This window comes from Rattus norvegicus, chromosome 5, assembly GCF_036323735.1.
Source record: "Rattus norvegicus strain BN/NHsdMcwi chromosome 5, GRCr8, whole genome shotgun sequence".
Classification (NCBI taxonomy): Eukaryota; Metazoa; Chordata; class Mammalia; order Rodentia; family Muridae; genus Rattus; species Rattus norvegicus.
In genome coordinates, this window is record NC_086023.1 from 166,096,889 (window position 1) to 166,119,276 (window position 22,388).

The 22,388-nt window shown below is 43.4% G+C and overlaps 1 protein-coding gene and 1 long non-coding RNA gene across 9 annotated transcripts in view; one reads left to right on the top strand and one right to left on the bottom strand.

The window, feature by feature from the left end:
• Rere (arginine-glutamic acid dipeptide repeats) overlaps positions 1 to 22,388 on the top strand; it is a 331,790-nt gene that overhangs the window by 48,119 nt on the left and 261,283 nt on the right. The window lies entirely within an intron of this gene.
• LOC120103044 (uncharacterized) lies at positions 352 to 12,084 on the bottom strand. 2 transcript variants are annotated; one of them, XR_010066757.1, is made up of 4 exons: positions 11,756 to 12,065; positions 9,562 to 9,685; positions 7,574 to 7,662; positions 352 to 6,920 (listed from the first exon to the last, which is right to left on the bottom strand). It is a non-coding gene; the product is annotated as an uncharacterized LOC120103044 (long non-coding RNA). The 2 variants fall into 2 exon arrangements; XR_005505132.2 differs by lacking the exon at positions 9,562 to 9,685 and having other exon boundaries at positions 11,756 to 12,084.

Here is a 22,388-nt window from a genome sequence, read left to right on the forward strand (position 1 = left end):
CCGGAAGGCCAATGTGTTAGAGTTTGGTCCTCAGCTTGTGGCCCTTTTGGGAGGAGGTGGCCTTAGGCTTTAGGTCACATAGGGCATGCCTTCAAAGGAACTGTATTTGGCAGCCCAGCTTGTCAAGCACTTATGAAGACAAAAAGGCTCAAGTTTTGGAAAGGCCCAGGTTAGTCTTGAATTCTGGACTTTCTTCCTCTGCCTCCCAAATCCTGGGAGTCCAGGTGTGTGGCACTGTGTTCTCCTAGTGTGCTGAGGGCCAGGTACTTCCTCATCTTTCACCTATTAGGGCTTTTGAAAATTAGCAATGAAAACTCAGGTGGCTTTGCAACTTTAATTTTTCAAATCCTATTTTTTTTAAAAAGATTTATTCATTTATTACATATAAGTACACTGTAGCTGTCTTCAGACACACCAGAAGAGGGCATCAGATCCCATTACAGATGGTTGTGAGTCACCATGTGGTTGCTGGGAATTGAACTCAGGACCTCTGGAAGAGCAGTCTGTGCTCTTAACCACTGAACCATCTCTCCAGCCCGAAATTTTTTTTTTTTTCTTCTCCAGAGCTGAGGACCGAACCCAGGGCCTTGAGCTTGCTAGGCAAGTGCTCTACCACTGAGCTAAATCCCCAACCCCCTCAAACCCTGTTTTTAATGATGGTTTTTAAATGTTTCAACCTCCCTTCTAGCCCACCACCCACCTCAGAGGTAGTGGGAAAGAAAGGATGCAGGAGAAGTGGAGCTGTTGATTCGTTCTTTGGAGCATCTTCTATTTGTGTCATCTGGATATCGCTGGAAATCTGCAGTTCAGTTTACAGGTCAGCAGCAGCAGCTCGATCCAATTATAAACACTTTATGGATACACTAGCAAGTCCAGTTCAGTGGAGTCGGGAGAGCAAACAGGAATCAGCAGCAGCGGCACTACCTAGCAGGAAGCCAGGCCTCAGCCTGTTGGGTTAACAGGAAGGACTTGGAAGAACGCCAGGAGAAGTTCCAGGCTGTGCCTCTTTGAGGGAAGCAAATATCAGGGGAGACAGGAGATCCAGGAGCTTTGTACAGCTAGCTCTATCAGCAAGCCACACCCAGCCACAGCCACGGTCCCTCGAGTCCTGTTTATGTTCTCCAAACATCACATGTCCTCCGTGGCTCTCACCTCAGCACGTGTGTGTCTCAAATGACATCACTCTGCCAATCAGCCCGAGTCTTTAGAAGCTGCAACAAACTGCAGCTCACCACCAGAAGCTTTTTGGTTTTTCTCTATGGAGTTCTGACAAATGCAGCTCAACTACGCAACTACGAAATGTAAATCGGACCAATACATGCACGTCATTAGCAAAGACTCCTTCGTCACGTGTCCTTCACGTGCTCGCTTTAGCAGAACATCTTTCACCTGTGTCTGCTTCAGTGAAACATTCCTTCATGAGTCTGCCTTAGCCCTTCACCTGTGTCCCCTTCAGGACATCACTCCTTCACGTGTTTGCTCCAGCCAGACACCATCCAACACAGCTGACTGACTCTCCTAAGACCCTGACATTTCCACTTCACAGCTTTCCAATCACGGAATCGTTTTCACAGCTTCATACCTACTAAAACTGTAACACATCTTCAATGCAAAATTAGTAGAATTGCACATTTTAAAAAATGTTATGGTGATCCTTAACTTCACAGAGTACTTGAAAAATGGTACATTAGCAACGCAGATTAATGTTGGAGAGTATTACTCATAAGACGATGAAAATATGATAGCAGCTGCATTAATTTTATAACTTTGAAAAAAAAAACAATGTTTGAATCGAGATGAGAAAAGTTAAGCAGAAATGTGTGTGTGTGTGTCCCATATTCCCCTTAGATGCAGGATCATAGCTTAGGCCCTTCAGCGTAAAGCAAACTGCATCTAAGGTATTATGATTGGCAGTTCCTGAAAAATGTTTTTAGTGGCGTATATTCACTGCACAGTAGGCTTCACTGTGACATTTTAATACATGTACACTATATATTTGATTATTTTCACCTGTTATTGTCTCTTCTCTTCTCCCATTTCCTCTGATCCCTTCTGTCAAACTAGCCTTCCCCCTATTTTCATGTTATTTTTTTCTTTTCTTTTAAAATATTTTATAACCTAATGAGTTTCATTAGGATTGTTTGCAGGAACATGGGCACCTGTACAAATCAAAATTCTTTTCACTGGACAGCATTCAGAGTAAAGTAATAAAATTTCATTAGTTTGAATATTGCAGTTTAGGCAGTAATGTGTATCACATGTGATATTATGTTTCTTTAGTAGCAAACTTAGGGATTATATAATTTTGGGAGTTTTGGGGATGCATATGTGCATGTGTACATGCATAATAATGTGTATATTTCATGTACACTAGAAACCCACCTTGGTCTGTTTTATCCTTTGTTTTGCTTTGTTCTATTTTGTGACAGCATTTCTTGTTTGGCTTAATATCCTTGAGTCCACTTGGCTGCTGGTCAGCGAACCCCATGTCTTGGCGGCCCCATGCCTCTTTTTGTTGAAAGTTTAAAAGTCTTTATCTGTTTTGGAAGTCCTGCTCAGGTTAACTCAAGCTTTTTCCTCGCTTCCTAATTCTGTTTTGTAAAACAGTTGCTTATAAATTGTTTGGGGGCAGGGGGCTGGAGAGATGGCTCAGTGGTTAAGAGCACAGACTGCTCTTCCAGAGGTCCTGAGTTCAATTCCCAGCAACCACATAGTGGCTCACAGCCATCTGTAATGGGATCCAGTGCCTTCTTCTGGTGTGTCTGAAGACAGCTACAGTGTACTTATATATAATAAACACATAAATCTTAAAAAAAAAATAAATTGGGGACTAGAGAGATGGCTCAGTGGTCAAGAGCACCTACTGCTCTTCCAGAGTTCAATTCCCAGGAACTACATGGTGGCTCACAACCATCCTTAATGGGAGCTGATGCCCACTTCTAATGTGTCTGAAGTGTGCTTCATATATAAAAAAAATACATCTTTAAAAAGGTTTTGCTTGATCTGATGTGAAATTGATTGTGTCCAGCACTGCCTGCGTTTTTACCTTTTTGCTGTTTGCTTGTTTGTTTGTTTGTTTTTTCAAGACAGGGTTTCTTTGTGTAACATCCCTGGCTGTCCTGGAACTCACTTTATAGACTAGGCTGGCTTCAAACTACCTCCCTCTGCCTCTTGAGTGCTGGGATTAAAGGCATGGCCACCACACTAGGTACTTTTTGCCTTTTATTTTCTGCCACCGTTTAGAATTGTATACTTTAGAAACATTTCTGAATCCATTTTATAGACTTGTTTGCTGACACATGCCTTTGATCCCATTACAGGGGAAGGTGAGGCAGGAAGATCATGAATTTCAGACCAGCCTGGGCTATATACAGGGAGACTGTCACAGTCTTAGAAAGAAACCAGAAAGACTTTAGGTTTTGTTTTCAGACCCCTTCTGCTCTCTGCTGTGTAGTTAGTTAGCCTAACTGATTTGTATTCTCTCTGAGCCAGTGGTAACCGGGCAAACGTTTACATTGCCTATTTTTAAAAAATTACTATTTTTATTTTATGAATGTGAGTGATTTGCTTTCCTATATTTAGGTGTGTGTATCATGTGTGTGCTTGATGCCCATGGAGGGCAGAAGAGATGTCAAAGATGTCCGGAACTGGACAGTTGTGAGTTGCTGTGTGGGTGCTGAACCCAGGTTATGTGGAAGAGCAATGTGCACTCTTACCACTGAGCGATCTCTCTCGCCCTACATTGGGCTACCCCCTGTTTGTTTGTTTGATGTTTGTTTTTGTTGTTGTTTGACTCATGATCTCTCAATGTAGCCCTGGCTGTCCTGGGACTCAATGTGTGGAATAGACTGGCTTAAAACTTACAGGGGTCCTCCTCCCCACTCTAAGATTAGAGCTGCTCGACCCCATTCCAGACGCTTACGTTGCCTTTTATACTCCCTGGAAGTGGAGGGCCTGAAGGAAGCCCAAAGCAGAGGCATCTTCACTGCATGGGCCCCTTGACATCTTATGTACTACATTCGTAGGTTGTTTTTCCCCACCCTTGAAGTATGCACTCCAAATTGTGTAAAAACCAAATTCTACAAAACCTGCCTGTCTGTCCATCTGTCAACAATTAGAAGACTGCTAGGAAATGAAGAACAAAAGGAAACGTAAGTTTTCAGTTTGCGTTTAAGGTAAAATGGGAGTAGAAATAGACGAGTGAATGAGATTGTGTGTAAAGTCAGATTTAGTGTTTCCTGATAACCATCCGGATGCACCAGATGTGCTGACTGTGTTTAGCTCAATATTAAATTAAGCGCAGCCCGTGGTCTGCAGAGTCTATCTGTATGCCGACAGGGCTAGCCCTAAAACCTGGCATGTTTGCTACTAATGCTGTTAGATTTTCTTGCCATGCTATTTGGGTTTTAAATTGTTCATGCAAGGGCGAGTCTTTGTATTGAACTGGAAACTGTATTCTGTAAATCATCTGTGTTAAGTGAAGAGGCTTTTATTTCAGTAGGCACTCGGTTTTCATCTTTGGTTACTCACAAAGGAGTAGAAACAAATCACATAAATGAGATCAGTTAGGGGTTTGTTGAAGCATGAAATCTAGAGAGAGGAAACTAACACACAAATACCAGTTAAACACAACACTGGGCTTCTCGTGCTATATGTATGTGTGTATGTATTTTACAGATATAAACAATAAACAATTAACCAATTGATTTTTGTTACAGAAATATGTCCTAGAGCTAAAAAATCTTCACTTTTATCAAAATCAGTGTAAATCATTGTAGTGCTTTGTATGGACACGGGATGCTTTGACTATTTCCTGATACCACTTTATCAGCATCACCAGAACTGAGGGCTTGTTCCCTGGGGTGAGGGCAAAACATTTTTCTCTGTGTTCCTAGCAAGAGGATCCTTTGATATGGCAGATGTTTGCAGATCACAGCCTCTACTCTGTGTGCCTTTCATAGAACAGCATTTTGGACATCTCTGGAACTAGATCTGTAAAGCTTGGTTCACACCAAAATAATATCTTGAAATTTTTATAATAATGTTGCTTTTTAAGGTCCTAAATGCCCTCTATTTAAAATGAAATTCTTTTGTATTAACCTTCTTTCATATGCTAGCTTTCACCAGACTGCAGAATTGCCTGATTTGACTTTCTAATGTAACTGTAATGAATCTTCTGGGAAGCCTAACGATTAAACACACACATTCTGCAACTCCATTGTAAAATATTCAGTCAGTACTGTCAGATGTTGCTGATTAAAAAAGAAAAAGGAATTGTAGGGATGGGGGCGTTGTTCTGGGGGCTGGAGTGCAAAACAGTCCCCTCCCCCAACCATGCATTAAGGCTTAAAACCAAGCATGTTCTCTCGGGATTCTGGCCTTTGAGACATCATGATGCACTAACCTTGATCACATACCTTCAGGAGAAAAACTTTAATAAAACACAAGGTGGGGTGGAGGGCATGTTTGCTTTGGAAAGCCAGAATTAGGGTATATGGTAATATTCCACTTTGACATGTTTATTATGGAATCCTGCTCAGGAAAAACAAAAGTGGCTCATTTGCACAGGCAGACATACTGCTCTGTGTATTATGCTTGAGTGCCCAGCAGTGTCAAATATTTGCTCCGTCAGTCACTCTGGCACCTCCCTATACCAGGGCTCAAATGTTTAATGGTGAATTTTGAGCTATGTGTTTCCCCGAGATACTTGTGTTCTTATTGAACAGCCAGAGCGTCAACAGAAAGGCTTTTCCATGTGTAAGTAATTTATACTAGGTATTTGTAATTGTAGCAGTATGTGTTTCGCTTATCTGTGTGAAAGAAATTGAACACCAGGATTTAATAATTAAGGATTTATTAGTTCAAACCAAATGTTGTAATGAGCCAGATGCTGCTGCATTAAAAGATCCATTTGCATTAGCATTTTTAAATATGAGAGAATTGAATTTCAATTTGGAGTGTCTTGACTTTGATAAGTGAACATTTTAAAACCCACCATGTAAAAGGTAAATTTTTAAAAATTTCAGCCAAAAGAACTCTCGTATAAAAATACCAGAAAAAGTGAATCAAAACCTCTAACTTTAAAAATTCTGAATTTCTCACTTTGAATACTATTAATAATCTGGCCCATGAAAATAAATGATTCCAACAATGCAGAATATAAAGAAATAATCTTGCTTTTGACTGAAAAAGATATAAATCAGTCAAGTAGAAGAGGCAGTTGTGAGGGATTGGGACAGTGTATTTCATTCATCTATTTTAGACTTTTCCTCCTTTATCCCGGGGAAGCGGACTTAATAATAGCTTGAGTGCTTTGATGACACACCGGAAGGACGCTCCCAGGGGAGGAGGTGATAGCAGAGAGCGGCCTCCTGTGAACCATTACGAGGAGCTTCTGGCTGAAGCACAGCTTGCATTTTTAATGGAAGATGATTGCATTTCATAAACAGACCTTTAAAAATTGAAATAATATCGAGCCTTCCTCGTTCAGGCCTATTAAAATAACATAGTATACATCTCTTTTTAATAGTCCAGGGCTGCTTATTGTTGTTGTTAAACTATTCAGTAATAATTTAATCAAGTTTCTTTAAATAGGATTTTGAGTAAACACTTTTGGAAAATATTTTTTATAATTATGAAAGCAAACTATGCAGTGAATTAGTTTGTTACTTTTCTCTGCGATCTCCTACTTATGTGTGTGTTTTGCATGTCGGTGCACACGCATGTGAGTAGCCTCTTCAGTAGCCTCACAGATGATGGAGGTGGAGTTTGGGCAGGGTCTGAGCCGCCTCATTGGTCTCGGGGGCTGAGCACAGGTCCCCGCGGGAGCAGCTGAGCAGTCTGTTTCTCCTTGTTTGGCACTTTAAATTATTGTCAGCATAAACGATCTGGAATGATTTTCTTTTGGTGCCATTGGTTTCCTATAAAGGAAATGGGTTTGGTTACTTGAAATAGTGTGGGATAGGAAAGGAGACTGAAGAATTAGAGGTTCCAGGAGAGGGAGTGCTGTCCTTAGCACCATCTACATTACCCTTCAGCTGGCCAGGGTTCTCACTTCAGAAGTTGTGTGCAGGGGTTGGGGATTTAGCTCAGTGGTAGAGCGCTTGCCTAGGAAGTGCAAGAGTTCGGTCCCCAGCTCCGGGGGGGAAAAAAAAAAAAAAAGAACAGAAGTTGTGTGCAGTGCTTTGGACTTTTCTGAATTCTTGCTCTTGTGTTTGTGACTTCTGTGATCCTGAATGCTCCGAAAGGATCCTGGAAATACCATAATTTAGTTCTTCCTTGTTTGTCTCTCATAGTTAGGAGACAATGTCAAATGTTCCTTTTCTTTTTCTTTTTTCCCCTCCCTCCCACCCTCCCTCCTATTCTGCAGAAACTTCTTTTAGGTAGAAGGATTAGAAATAAGGGGCCTGGCCAAGCAGTGGTGGCACACACCTTCAATTCTAGCACTGGGGAGGCAGAGACAGGCAGATCTCTGAATTTGAGACCATTCTTGTCTACACCAACGAGTTCTGGGACACTGGCTGCTCTTTCAGAGGACCTGGGTGTGATGCCTAGTACCCACATGTCTACTCACAAATGCCTGTAACTCCAGTTCCAAGGGGATCTGATGCTTTCTTCTGACAGCATGCAGACACCAGGCATGCATGTGGAGCACAGGCATATCTGCAGGCAAAATACCCATACATGTAAAATAAATTAAAAGCCATCTAGCTGTATTGGTTCATACCTTTACCCCCAGTACCCATGAGACTGAGGCAGTGGAATTGCTATTTCAAGGGGTGGGGGCAACAGTATGGTTGCCAGTTCAGCAAGTAGGAACACTTGCCAGACATTCTTATAGTCTGAGTTCTATCCCACATAAAGGTGGATGGAGAGACCCCAGAGTTGTCATCTGACCTCCAAATGTTGCTATGTTGTTCAGGGTGTGTCTCCTACCCCAATCCTGAACAAACATAGATACTGCTTTTCTTAGAGAAAAGTCACATTTAAAGTTCAGCTTCATATTTTTTCCTTTGGAGAGACTTTTTCTTAAAAAGATTTATTTATTTGTTTTTATATGAGTACACTATAACCATCCACAGACACACCAGAAGAGGGCATCAAATCCCACTACAGATGATTGTGAGCCACCATGTGGTTGTTGGGATTTGAACTCAGGACCTCTGGAAGAGCAGTCGGTGCTCTCAACCACTGAGCCATCTCTCCAGCCCTGACATTATTTTTTAAAGCTCTTGTGAAGAGCAGCTCAGCAAACAGAGTGGAGCCTGAGTCCAAAGTGTGAGTGAAAGTGCTGTTTTTGCTGTTTCTGAGTTACTTTTCCTCTGTGTCTCTTCATATGTAGAATGGGATAATAGTGGTGTCTCCTGTTAGTCTAGGTTAGGTCCGGCTGCACAGTTAAGAACTATGTGAATTTTACCTTTTGTTATTTTAAACTAGTCTTTTAAAATCTTAGACCATCCTTAAAGTCAGTCCTTGAGAGAATGGTACCATAAGGGTCTTAACATTAAGAGGATAAAGTGTTTCAGATCTGTGGTTTCTTTTCTTTTCTTTTCTTTTTTTTTTGAGTGTGGTATTGATCTGGTGTATGACTAGTGATGTAATCATTAGTAGCCCCTATGGACCCGCCTCTTTTTAAAGGAACGGTTTCCTAATGATTTGGTGTGAGCATACAGAATGTGGAGGCAGGGTTTCCTAAGGTTGTCTGGAGAAGGTCTGTGGCAGAGGGATCTAGGCCTCTGAGGACCACAGGTGGGATGGGTATTCTGCGCACTGCACTCTGCATTTGGCGGAGAGGCTCTCCTCAGGTTGCTGAGTGTACTTAGGAGCTATGGGACTTGTTAAGTAAGCTGGGTAACGAGTGAAAACTTGCTTTCTGTAAGCTTGTTCTTCCTATTACATAGGTTGTTCCTTATCTGGCCATAAAATAACTTCATGTTTTAAAATCCCCTTCCCCACTCCCCCTTTAAAGAAAATTTTAATTCCTTGTGGTCAGGCTGAGTTCCTGTGATGATTCTGGAAATGCTGGCTGCTGATGTGAGGCTGCTCCTTGAGACCCCCACGTCTTGGGGAAGGAAGGCCTCTTTCCTGCTGCCTGGCAGAAGCATGCACATCTGTAGACGTGGATGGGGAAGAGCCCTCCTCTTACTGACTTGTGACTGTAGGAGAAAGCTCTACAGGAAAACCAAAGCCAGAGAATTGGTACTATTGATGCTACTAGAAGAGCCAAGCTGACCACATCTGATTTAATTTCTAAAAGAAAAAAGAAAAACACAGTGGAGGCCTGTTCTCTCCACCTGTTAGCAGTGAGAGATAATTTCTCTTGATGTTTCTTTATCAAGTTGTAGGACCTCTTGGCCGGCATTTTGTTGCATACATCTGCCAGGTACTCGCATCAAGTGCGCGGCGCAGCGACTTTACCTGTCTGAGCTCCCAGAGGCTGAAGACTTTGGCGTTCAGCCCTCCAGCTCTAGCCATCACTTGAACTATAGCAGATAGTTTAAGGGTTATACTCCCGGATCACTGTTTAATAACTAACAGTGGGTCCCTTTAAAACAGGCTTACTGTGTGCCAGGCTTAGGTGTGCTGGTGCGTGCCTTTAACCCAGCACTTGGGATGCAGGGGTGGGTGGATGTCTTGAGTTAAGAGGCCAGCATGGTCAGTGTAGTTGGTTCCAGGACAGCCAGGCCTGTGTAGAGAGAGACATCCTAAGAAAACAAGACACATGACACCCTGAATGGAGTAGATTCCCTAGATGGAGATGGTAATTAAAGCTGGTACAGGGCTGGAAAATGGTGAGGCAGGTTCACACGGTGACAGTGTGGGAGCCACAGCCCAGCCCACGTGCTGACTTTTGTGTAGCTACCATTCGCCCAGTGTGGATTTAGTTGATTTAACTAGTTCAGCTAGTTGGTTTAACTAGTTCAGCTAGTTGAGGTGAAATCAGGGGAGGGGCTGTCTCAGTGTTGAGGGTATAATGGGACTAGGGAACATGAAGAGAGGAACAGGGGCTTTGCTCTTTTTCTCTTTAGATTGGTCCACATTGCCTCAAAATCAGCCTTCACAGCTGACTGCGTTTCCATGTTCTTACCCTTCCTTCCATTCCTGTAAATATCTGGTTGGAGGATTGGTTCTGGCCAGCAGAGACTGCAGTGACAGTTTTGGAATTTTGGTTTCTTTAGAACACAGAGGAATATTATAAGAATACATTTTTGTTTTAATCCCAGGAGTGGGATATGGGGCTGCTTCAGACTGTCCACAGCAGCTGACTTACGATTTGCCTTGTGCTCTCTCAGGGAATGTGAGTTTTGTCAGTTGCAGATGGTTTCTGGGATTGTGTGACATTTGGAATTCTGGGGTCTTTTTAGAGGGTATATAAATACTAACTAGGACCCTGAGAAGCTGTGTGGGTTGTTGGTTGCCCTTGTCATGGTTTGTTAAGTTGTTGTGTGGAAACAACAAGAAGAAATTAGCTATCCTGCCAGCAAAGATCAAACTTGTCCTAAGGAACTCGAGGCCTCTGAGCCGCAGGAAGTAGTCTAATGATAATGTCACCCTTCCCTCTGTCCTTTCTTCTCTCCTGCCTACTTGAAAGAGTGAAAGAAGGGTGGAGAAGGGCAGAAGAAGAAAAAACCCACAAACTAGCCAAAGACAGCCACAAAAATGGCTGAGAATGTAAAAGTATTTGCTGTGCTAAATTCAATGACCTGGATTCGATCCGGAATCAACATTGCACTCCCAAAAGTTATCCTCTGACTGCAACACACACTGGTCTGTCCACTCTCACACACCACACAAACACAAACACAAGGTGTAAGAAATAAGTTGAATAAATTTAAATGAGCACATTTCAGAGCGTGAAAGAAAATAATTTGGTTGTGATGACATCATTTTTTTTCAGTCTGCACTTAAGTATTTAGTTTTCCATTATCAAAAACCAGAGCAGAGCAATCACCACCTTCTATGTACAAGCCAGAACGCTGCCAAGGTAGTCTCACATACCATTATCCGATTCTTACGTGGCACCTAAAAATTACCTTTTCTGCCAGGAATGTTGATGCACTTGGGAAGCAGAGGCAGCAGATCTCTCTGAGTTTGAGGCCAACCTGCTCTACAGAGTGAATTCTAGGATAGCCAGGACTACACAGCGAGACCCTGTCTCAAAAAAACCACCACCACCACCACCACCACCACCACCACCACCACCACCACCACCACCACTACTTTTTCCTTCTCTCACACTTTCACCCTCCTGTCCCTCTTCTGTTCTTTTCATTAGTTCTCACTATGTAGCCCTGGCTGGCTTAGAACTTGCTGTGTAGACCAGGATAGCCTCAAATTTATCTTTTTTTTTTAAAGATTTTTTTATTTATTATATATAAGTACACTGTCGCTGTCTTCAGACACACCAGAAGAGAGCATCAGATCCCATTACAGATAGCTGTGAGGCACCATGTGTTTGCTGGGGTTTGAACTCAGGACCTCTGGAAGAGCAGTCTGTGCTCTTAACCACTGAGCCATCTCTCCAGCCCTTATCTTTTTACCTTAAGAAATCTTTATTTTAGGATGCTTAAAAATCAGAGCTAATATTTGTGACTTTTTTAGTTTAGATACAAAGAAGCATTAAAGACCCTGTTGAAAAACTAAATGGAACTTTGCAGATGCAGTTGTTCATTAGTGTTTAGCATGTTGTTGATGATTTTAACTTTTTTATTTATTTTTTTGAGTTTTATACATGAATGCAGTGAAATAGACCTACCTCTCAATTTCTCCCTCCAGCTCCTGGCAGCACATCTCTTACTACCCTGTCCTCTCCCTTCGCCACCAAGGCTGAGTAGTTAGTGCTGCCTGCCAGTGCCGCATCGCTGTGGAGCCATTCGCTGGATGGAGCCCAGGACCTGTGGCTTGATTCTTTCTCCCCAGCAGCTGCCCAAGGCTGACTGACAGCTCATCAGTCTGGAGAAAGGCTGGAGCTCGTCTGACACTGTGCTGGTGTCCTGCGTGGTCTCGTGCCAGGTTTTCTGCAGTCAGTCACGGTTTCATGGGTTCATGGTTGCAGCAGCGGTGTATTAGCCCGGAAACTGCTTCAGAGAGCTTCCTCCTCTTCCTGTGCCTCTCTTACATCCTTCCCTCCTCCTTTTCTGAAATCGTCCCTTGCCCTCGGTGATGGTGGTGTTAAAATAGATGTCCTGTTTTGGGTTGAGCATTCCTAAAGCACTCTAAGTAATTATGCATCTCACTGTTGACTGCCTACCACTGCCAAAAGAACTGTCTGACCCAGGCCGAGGGTGGTCAGTAGTGAGAACTGGGCACACTGGGGGAGTTTGGTGAGGTTCTTTCTTGACAACAAAACAATCCCTGATAACCTCCTTTATATGGCGATTGATGTCGGGGGCCGTGGCCGTGGCTGTGGCTGTGGCCATGGTTGTTTCCTTTATAGGTCTTGGTACACTGGACAAGAGTTATGTGGGAGGAACTGTTCTTACGAAGTGCACGTCTCTCTCCTGTAGTTCAGTGTGCACTACTATTATTTAGAATGTTTGCTGTTTGCCTCTCTGCCATCTTCCCTTTTTCCTTCCTCTTCCCATGCTGCTGCTGCTGTTCAGCATAAACATTTTTACTAAGTATCTTCATCAAGAGCCAAAAGATTTCCACTAGCGTTTCCTTATTATATTATGCATGTGCCAGGGATAAAAACATGTATGTGCATAGATTAATCAGAAGCATTTGAATTCATTTTTGAGAAATACTGATTAAATTATTAGTCTCCTTTTGGGGCAAATGTCTGGATAGTGAGGAAACCTTACTGAAAATTGGTATGACATTTTTCTTAGTGTATTTTCTGTTTGCTCTACGAAGCTTTTGGCAGTTGCAGAAGATCCAGACAATCTAGCCCTCTTGGGGAATTCCCTGCGTCGTGGTTGCTGCAGTTACAGTGGTCTGTGCTGCAGGGGACATGAGCACTGAGTTCTGTCTCCAACTCAGGCCTGCACTTGCTGCACCTCTCCTTTTCTTGCAGTTTGTGGAAGGCAGACTTGGATGTTTACTGCACACTGGAGGGACGGACGCAGCTCCCAAGACGCTTTGCCTTCAGCGCCTTAGGCTGTGGTGCTGAGTGCGAGCCGTCAGGAGGTGAAGCCATCTTTGTTGTAATTCTGGTTTGAAAGGCACTGTTGTGTGTGTCCTGCTCTGTGATAGTCAGTGGCCAGAGCATGACTGTGTCTGGTAAGTGGGAAAGAAGGCAAGTAGAGCGCAAGGGCTGCGGGAGGGACGGCAGAGCTGGGCAGTGTGACAGGGCCATCGCTGCCACGTATGTGCCTGTGGCCACTGCGCCCCTCAGAAAGGAGCGTTTTCCTGTTCTGATTCCTGGTTGAAAATTGGGTTTCTCTCCCCTTATCTTTCCCTTCTCAGCTTTTGGGAGGAGAAACCCCTTTAAAGGCACAAAACAATAGGGCATTTTAGTATTTAATTGGGATGTTTAGTAGCTCTGGAAGGGAGCAGAATACGTTTTCACGGAAACTTAAACAAAACCAAACCAAACCCCAGGCAGGATGACTCACTCCTGTAATTTCAGTAGACCTGGAGGATCAGGAGATTGAAGCTAGCCTGGGCTACATAGTGAGACCATGTCTTAGTAAACAAACAAGAAATTTAATTTTTCAGTGTTATTCTAGGAAAAAAAAATGTGTTGTACTTCGCCTGATAAGAACTGGCAGAGACTCCAGAATTACCGTCAGGATTACAGTGCGTTAGAATCAGCAGCTTTAGCCATTCTTTGTCGAAGTTAATAGCTGTCTGTAAGTCTGCTATAGACTGTTTACAATTAGTAGGTTCTTTTTGGATCTGTCTGTGGCATTTGCCAGAAGCAGAACTCCGCGACAGAATGCTGAGAGGCCGAGTGAGGAGAGGAACACCGGCTGGCCCTGGTGATCAGGTGCTGAGGCCGAGACAGTGGTGGGCAGCGGGCTTGGGTGTGGGGGTGGAGATAAACTGCTTGAGAAGAAAGGTGTGAAGATCTGAACCTAGTTAGACCTATTCCACACTTCAAGCCTTTGATTCTGGCCGAGTGGTCAAGAAGATGCTGAAAGAACTCAGAGCTATTCCTACTGGGCTCCTCCAAGACACTCGGTAGCTGTGCCGATCAGCACCTTACACGTGCATGCTGCACCACGCTTCTCCAGCAGCATCCATGCAGCAAGTCCCTACTGACTGTGCTTTGTCCATACAGTTCTCTAAGTATAGCCTTCTCTTTCTTAACAGCCTTGTTCAGCTTCTGTTTTTTGTCATTCTGTAATCTGTTTTTCATAGCAGGATATGTGAGCTTTTCAGAAACGTAACTCACACCATTCTCTTATAAGATCGTTGTTTCTCATCCCATTTGGAACACAAGTTACATTTCTCGCTATGGCCCTAGACTGGTTCTGGCATTTCTAAGTTTCTCATAAAACCCCTGGTCAGTGCCCAACTTGCACTCAGCTACAGTTAAATTGGTATGTCTATTCTGTTGTTTGAGGAATGACAAACCAGGGCTCACTTCAGCATGCTACTTTTATTGTAACTTCCTGTCTGGAGTCCTTCACTATTGGGCTCTTGGTTTGTTTTTTCTGTCTTATAATTTGGACTTCATTTCAGTCTTAGTCCTCAGGAAAGCTCTCCAGGCCACAATCTAAAGTGAAGCGGCCATCCCGTCACTTTGCCTGCTTTCTTTCTTCAGTTAGATTGATTGCGTATGTACGTGTATACTATTTTCCAACAATATATGCCACCTATGACTGTAAATTCCAGTAAACGTTAGCTACAGTTGAATTCTTGTAGCAGGAAAAGTTCCCAACAAACTAAGCTCCCCACACAAACACAAGCACAAACAAGCTGCTGCTGTGTGTTGTGCTACAGTTTGTAGGAAGTGGTTTGGAACCTGGGTCTGAGCCTTTAATCCAGACCCCAATTGTTGTGTGACCTTGGATGTGTTACTTCACTTCTTTATCTTTGTCTAAAAGTTCTGTTTGTTTTATGGAGTGGAGGTGAAAGCACTCTACATCTTGATAAAGGTCGGCCATTATTATCACTGTCATCTTCCCCTGCCCTGAATTGCCTGACGAGAGAACATTTGTTATCCAGGCCATGGTGATGCATGCTTTTATTCTCAGCTCTGGGGAGGCAGAGGCAGAGGCACAGAGAGAGAGAGAGAGGTAGAGAGGTGCAGAGAGAGGGGGTAGAGAGGGGCAGAGAGAGAGAGAGGTAGAGAGGTGCAGAGAGAGAGAGGTAGAGAGGTGCAGAGAGAGGGGGTAGAGAGGGGCAGAGAGAGAGAGAGAGGTAGAGAGGTGCAGAGAGAGGGGGTAGAGAGGGGCAGAGAGAGAGAGAGAGGTAGAGAGGTGCAGAGAGAGGGGGTAGAGAGGGGCAGAGAGGGGCAGAGAGAGAGAGGGGTAGAGAGGCGCAGAGAGGGGCAAAGAGAGAGAGGTAGAGAGGGGCAGAATGGCAGAGGCAGGTGGATTTCTTTTGAGTTCAGTGCCAGCCTAGTCTAGAGAGTGAGTTTTAGGGCAGCTAGGGCTACATAGAGAAACCATGTCTCAAACTCATCCTCCCAACCTGAAAAAAAGAGAACCATTTGTTTTGTTAGTTCCTCTTCTAAAGTGTATGTTCTGATATTTTATTACAAAACACTTTAATCAACACAGTAAGTACTGGGCCCTGTAGGCATGATAGAAATTTTTTCCTTTCAGAAGTTAATGTATTTTTTTGTTTTACTTAATTTTAGGTTTATCATTTTGTGTGTGATTGGTTTGCCTTCATGCAGGTATTTGTACCATGTGTGTGCTTGGTCTGTTGGATCCCTTGGAACTGAAATTATGAACGTTTGTGAACCATCATGTGGGCAGTGGGATTGGAATTCATGTTCTCTATAGGAGCAATAAGTGCTTTTAACAGTGGAGCCATCTCTCCTGTATCCATTCATCCACCCACCTCTTTTTGAAAAAGGGTTTTGCTGTGTTACCCTGAGTGGCCAGAGCTTGCTGTGTAGACCAGACTGGGGCCTTCAACTCAAAAAGAGCTGCCTGCCTCTGCTTCTTCAGTGCCAGGATCGGAGACCTGCACTGCTATGCCTAGAATTTATTTATTACAATTTTTATTGTATGTTTTTATTGTATGTATATGAGTGTTTTACCTGCATGTATTTTTGTTTATCACATTCAGACTTGGTTCCTGAGAATGCCAGAAGCAGGCATCAGATGCATCACAGATGGTTGTGAGCTACCATGTAGGTACTAGGAATCAAACCCAGGTCTGGAAGAGCAGACAGTGCTCTTAACCACTGAGCCTCCTCTCCATCCTGTTTTTCCTTTTCCTTTTTTTTTTTTTTTTTTTAAGATTTTGTTTTATTGTATATAAGCACACTGTAGCTGCCTTCAGACACACCAGAAGAGGGCATCAGATCCCATTACAGATGGTTGTGAGCCACCATGTGGTTGCTGGGATTTGAACTCAGGACCTCTGGAAGAACAGTCGGTGCTCTTAACCACTGAGCCATCTCTCCAGCCCTCAACCGCCCCCTTTTTTTTAAAGCTGGGGTCTCACCATGTATCCCTGGCTGATCTTGATCTCACGATTCTCCTCTAGCCTCCTGAGTGCTGGATTATAGGCTTGTACCATCATATCAGACAGATTAGAAAAAGAGAGAAGGGCCTGAAGAGATGGCTCAGCAGTTAAGAAGGAGCACTTCTCAGAGGGACCCAAGTTTGATTTCCAGCAGTCACATCAGGCAACTCACATCTGCCTACAATCCAGTGCCAGAGGCTCTGGTGTGCTCCTCTGGCCTCTGTGGTACATACGTGGTGTATGTACACCCAGAAATTAAAGGAGGAGGTAGAGGAAGAAGGAAGGAAGAAAAAGAAGGAAGAGGAGAAAGAGGAGGGGGAAGAGGAAGAAGAGGTGGTAGTAGTAGTAGAAGGAGGAAGAAGGGGAGGAGGAAGAGGAGGAAGAAGAGGTAGAGGAAGAGGAGGGGGAGGAGGAGGAGGAGGAAACAGCAGCAGAAGCTGTAGCAGCAAGAGAAGCTAAGCATGGCAGTACATGCCTGTGGTTTTAGTACTTTGGACACTGAGACAGGAGAATTGTAAATTTGAGGTTATCTTGGGCTACATAGAAAGACACTATATATATATATTTTTTTTAAGATTTATTCATTTATTATATATAAGTACACTGTAGCTGTCTTCAGTCACACTAGAAGAGGGCATCGGATCTCTTTACAGATGGTTGTGAGCCACCATGTGGTTGCTGGGATTTGAACTCAGGACCTCTGGAAGAGCAGTCGGTGCTCTTAACTGCTGACCATCTCTCCAGCCCAAGACCATGTGTTTAAAGAGAAAATAATTTGAGAAATTTGGAAGTAGGTGGCCTTCAGGCTTTTGTGAGGCTAAGAAGGGAGTTGGACAAACTAGATTTTCCCTACCTCATTTCTCCCCTTTCTGTGTGGTGATGTTAATGAGTCTTGAAGGTAGTGCTACTGAGAGTGTGTGCTGGAATTAGTTCATGCATATCCATATGTCAGCTGAAAACACTAGCTTCTGACATTTGAGCTGTTTCTCTGGAGTTTCAGACTGTGTTTGGGCTGGAGTATGGAGAAAGCATTTAGAAATGAAGGGTGCATCTGTCAATGCTTTGGAGATAGAGTGGGGGCAGGGCACAGTGTTTGAGGCAGCACTAAACTGTGAGATTGTAGTAGTGACCGTGACCAAGACCAGAAGCTGCAAGGTTTTGAACTAAGGCAGAAATTGTGTTAAAGTGATCAGGATGAGATCTTTGAGGTATAGGGTGAGAGAAGAATTTCAGATAATTTCCAGGAGAGCCTGGAGCATGGGGACTCAGTTCCACATTTTCCGGCAGAATGTCCTTTGACAAAAAAATTCCACTTTTGAGTTTTCATTGTCTTAAAAATTAGTCAAGATAAATGATGGTGTTTTTCTTAAAGAATTGGTTTCAGTTTTAGATGAGATTCTATGTAGTTGTGTTATAAGGTGTTGGTATATATGCTATACATCTTACTATCTCTGGTGACACTCAGGAGCAGTCAGATGAAGGACAGGGCCGGGTGGCCTATGCCTGTCATCTAAGTGCGGGGAAGGTTGCGGCTGCAGCATTGCCGGGCAGCAAGGCTAATTCGGAGTAAATGAGGGATTCCAAGCCAGCCTGGGCTACATACACATGCAGCCCTGTCTCTCAGAAGCATAAAGAGGAACAGGTGTGACGGTTCACTGCGTCTGGAGTAGTGTTTGTGAACCCGAGTGTGCTGTTGGATTTGTGCGTAGAGCACGGGAAGAAGCTCCTGCCTTAGAGAAGGGCAGGATTTAGTCAGTTGTGTTCCCTGTAGTTTCAGTGACTTAGGGTTATATATAGCTGAGGCTATATAGTGAGACTCTTATTTAAAAAGGGGGGAAAGGCTGAAAAAACAAATGTGAAACTCACCAGTGGAGACTTTTTTAAGGGAGGGTCTAGCTTTGATTCCAGAGGTCTTTTAGAGAAAACAGTGTGCTTTCACAGTGACTCTAGGCCATGTTTGGGTAAACAAGGTTTGGAAAACAGTGTATGTCATTTCTGAGGTGGAGGCATGGTTAAACTAGAATATCATGTTGCAGTATTTACTTTGTGTTGTAAATAAACTTTTTGGGTGTAAATAAATGGGATCCTTTCATGCGTGTGCTAACTTAGGTTGGTGCTGTTCACCTTGAAAACAGTTTCCCTTAATTCAGTGTAATTCAGCTTATGTTAAAGGCAGGTTGACTTCTCTTTTCCTCTGAGGAATGGTAGGTATATTTAGCTTGAACAGGTTAGTCATAAGATAAAAGTATTTGCTCCTTTTCTTTGGGACAAAGTATGTATCATTGTTTATTCCATGCATGCTGATCAGCAGTTTGAACGAAATGTCCAAGCCAAAGTCTTTTTCTCCAGTAGGTTTTTTTTTTTTTTTTTTTTTTTGTTCTTTTTTTCGGAGCTGGGGACCGAACCCAGGGCCTTGCGCTTCCTAGGTAAGCGCTCTACCACTGAGCTAAATCCCCAGCCCCTCCAGTAGGTTTTTTAGGGCACTTCATGATATGCATCCAGTCACTTCCCATCGAGGACTGACTTGATAGCTAATACCCAGGGTCTGCTTTGTTCCAGAAATTTTGCTAATAACTCTTTGGGATTTAATGTGAAGAGACTTTCCTTGACTTGACAGTGGTGAGGTGAGGTAGCATGTGGGATTCTGAATGTGGGGAAGAGCAGGGCTCTGCTAGGTGACTCACACACAGCAAGAGAGAGCTAACTTGAGTGAGCCCTGGAGGCTGATTAAGATGGTGGCTCATCTTTGTTGTCAACTTGATTACTTTGTGGAATCAACTAAAACCCAAGCAGCGGGGCTCAACTGTGAGGGATTTCTTTAATTGGATCATTTGAGTTAAAAGACTCGCCCTTCTGGTTGCTGCCCACATGAGAGAATATTGAAGAAGGAAGCTTTGCTTTTTGTGTGCTTGCCTTCACTTTCAGTGGCAAGTCTGTCTATTCTGTTCTGTTGTTGGTCCATCTGTCTGCCCGCCTGCTCTCCCTCTTTCCCTCTCTCCCTCCTCAGTACTGGAACCTACGTTTTAGGACTTCCGGCATACACTGAAGACCAGCAGCAGCTCTCCAAGAGTCCTCTTTAACTGCAGCGCCAGATATGGAGAGGCATCCAGTCTTGGGAAGTGAACAGTTTCTGCATTCTTGTCCTTTGCGTCAGGAGATAACCATTGTTGTGCCATCTAGACCACAGCCTTTTTTATATAAAAATTATATTCCTTCTGTTGCTTTAGAGAAGGGTGAAAAGTCTGTTTTGGGCAGAGGAACCTACGTGTGGTGGTCCAGAGGCAGAACAGGATAAACAAGCAAAGTAGACATCATCTCACATGTTAACTTCAGAGCTCCTAATTCCTGGAGCAAGGGTGTGGGCAGGGAGGTTCCGAATAGGTATCTCCTCTCTCTACCCGGAGTTCTGCGCCGGCCTTCTTTCTCTTACCTACAGTTATAACTCACTGACTTTAAACATGTTAGTCTGTGTGGTGGCACACACTTGTAATCCCAGTACTCCCAGTACTAACGGCCTAGGCTGACCTACCTAGAGAGATCTTGTCTCAAAAAACAAGAAAGCAAAACCCCCAAACCACACAACAATCTAGAACTATTTAAAATGTCTATTTCGTGTCAGCCTTCGGCTGAAGCTTTAATTGAGCAAGAGCTGAGGTGTGCTGTGCTCAGTGCCATTCCTCGAAGCTTGGCTCTGACAGCCCATGCACTCAGAGCAGTTTGGTATTGTTCATATCAGGTCTCTTCCTCTTAGAGCTCTTTTGAACAAGTCCAGTAACCAAAAAGGGGGGTGAGGGTGGGATTGCTCAAACGTATGCTCATTTTCCTCAAGATTTTTTTACACTGAGGAAATAGAAGTATTGTGAACCTTAGATTTTATTTTTGAGGAAAGTGGTCTTTTTTTTTTTTTTTAAAGATTTATTTATTTATTATATATAAGTACACTGTAGCTGTCTTCAGATACACCAGAAGAGGGCATCGGATCTCTTTACAGATGGTTGTGAACCACCATGTGGTTGCTGGGAATTGAACTCATGACCTCTGGAAGAGCAGTCGGGTGCTCTTAACCGCTGAGCCATCTCTCCAGCCCAGGAAAGTGGTCTTTTAGCCTTGAAACTATAACTTATTAGCATGTTTCCGTTAGCTTTTGCAAACTTCTCTATTATATATTTATTTTCTTACTTTATTTACTGTCATTTGTGTTGTGTGTGTGTTGAGGGTGTGGGGAGGTCAGAAGGTGGTTTGTGGAGTTGCTTATCGTCTAGTGAGCCGTCACCTCAGCTTCCCCCCTCCCTAGAATAGAATATGCCGCTCAAGTGTCAGGTCTGTGACGCTTTTCCTGTTTTTTTTTTTTTTTTTTTTTTTTTAAAATAGAGTCTTACTGTGTAGCTCTGGTTGTTGTGAAATTCTCTTTGTAGACCAGGCTGGTCTCAACTCTACCTGCTGGGACTAAAGGCATGTCCACTGTGCCGACCTGTTTTCCTGTCTTAAGTCTGTTTTGAGACAGGATTTCATTTTGTATCCCTAGCTAGCCTGGAATTCACTATGCAGGTCAGGCTGGACTTGAACTCAGAGACTTGCCTGCCTGAGTGCTGGGATTTAAAAATGTGAGCTACCACACTTGGTGCATAGAAGTTGTTTTTTGTTTTTTGAGTTTGTTGTTGTTTGGTTTTTTCTTTTTTCTTTTTTTTTTTTTTTTAACTTATAACTCGACTTGAGATGGCTCAAATGATTATGAACACTTGTTCCCTTAAAGGCCCTCTTCAATTCCTAGAACCTACGTGTTGACTCACATCAAACTGTCTCTCTAGTCCCAGGGGATCTGATGCTCTCCTCTGACCTCTAGGGGCATACATGTAGGCAAAGAACTCATACACGTGAAATAATAACGATAATAAGTATATATTTTTTCAAGACAGTTTTTTTCCATGTAGTCGTGGCTGTTGTGGAGATAGACCTATAGACCAGGCTGACATTGAACTCATAGAGATCTGTCTGCCTCTGCCTCTGCCTCTCAAGTACTGGGATTAAAGGTGTGTGCCAACACTGCCCAGCAACTAAAAAAAAAGATGTGTGTGGGTGTTTTGCTTGCTTGCATATGTGTCTTTGCATCCCATGGGTGCAATGTCAGGTGGTCAGGAGAAGGCATTGAATCACTGGGAATTGGAGTTGCACGTAGCTGTGAGTACCATGTGGGTGCTGGGAACAGATCCTGGGTCCTCTGGAAGAGCAGTCAGTGATCTTCTCTTTCAAAACATCCACAAGTCCCTGAAATACTACTTTTTTCTGTTTTTTTAAACTGAATTATTATTTTTTTAAAGATTTATTTATTTTATTTGTACAAGTACACTGTGTCTTCAGACACACCAGAAGAGGGCATCAGATCTCATTACAGGTGGTTGCTGGGATTTGAACTTGGACCTCTGGAAGAGCAGTCAATGCTCTTAACCGCTGAGCCATCTCTCCAGCCCAATAATATTTTTAAAGAAGAAAAGGAAAATACTGGACTTGTTCATTGAGTCTCTGGGAAGCCTAATGTGAATGAATCTGTTGCACAGGTCTTCCTTCCTCTGACTCCACACCATTTCATCTCCAGTGTTAGGACGTGGAGATGAGCTCATAAACATAACATTCTTTATGTCAGTCTGGAGAAGGCTGACAGGTCCGTCAGTGCTGGCTATAGCAGTGTCTCTTTAGGCCCTGCAGGCAGATCCAGTCTCAGTTGTCATTGTGGGATATAACTTTTACGAAACCGGGCTGTAATTATTGTTGACCTATGGGCTACCATGGCCATCCCATCT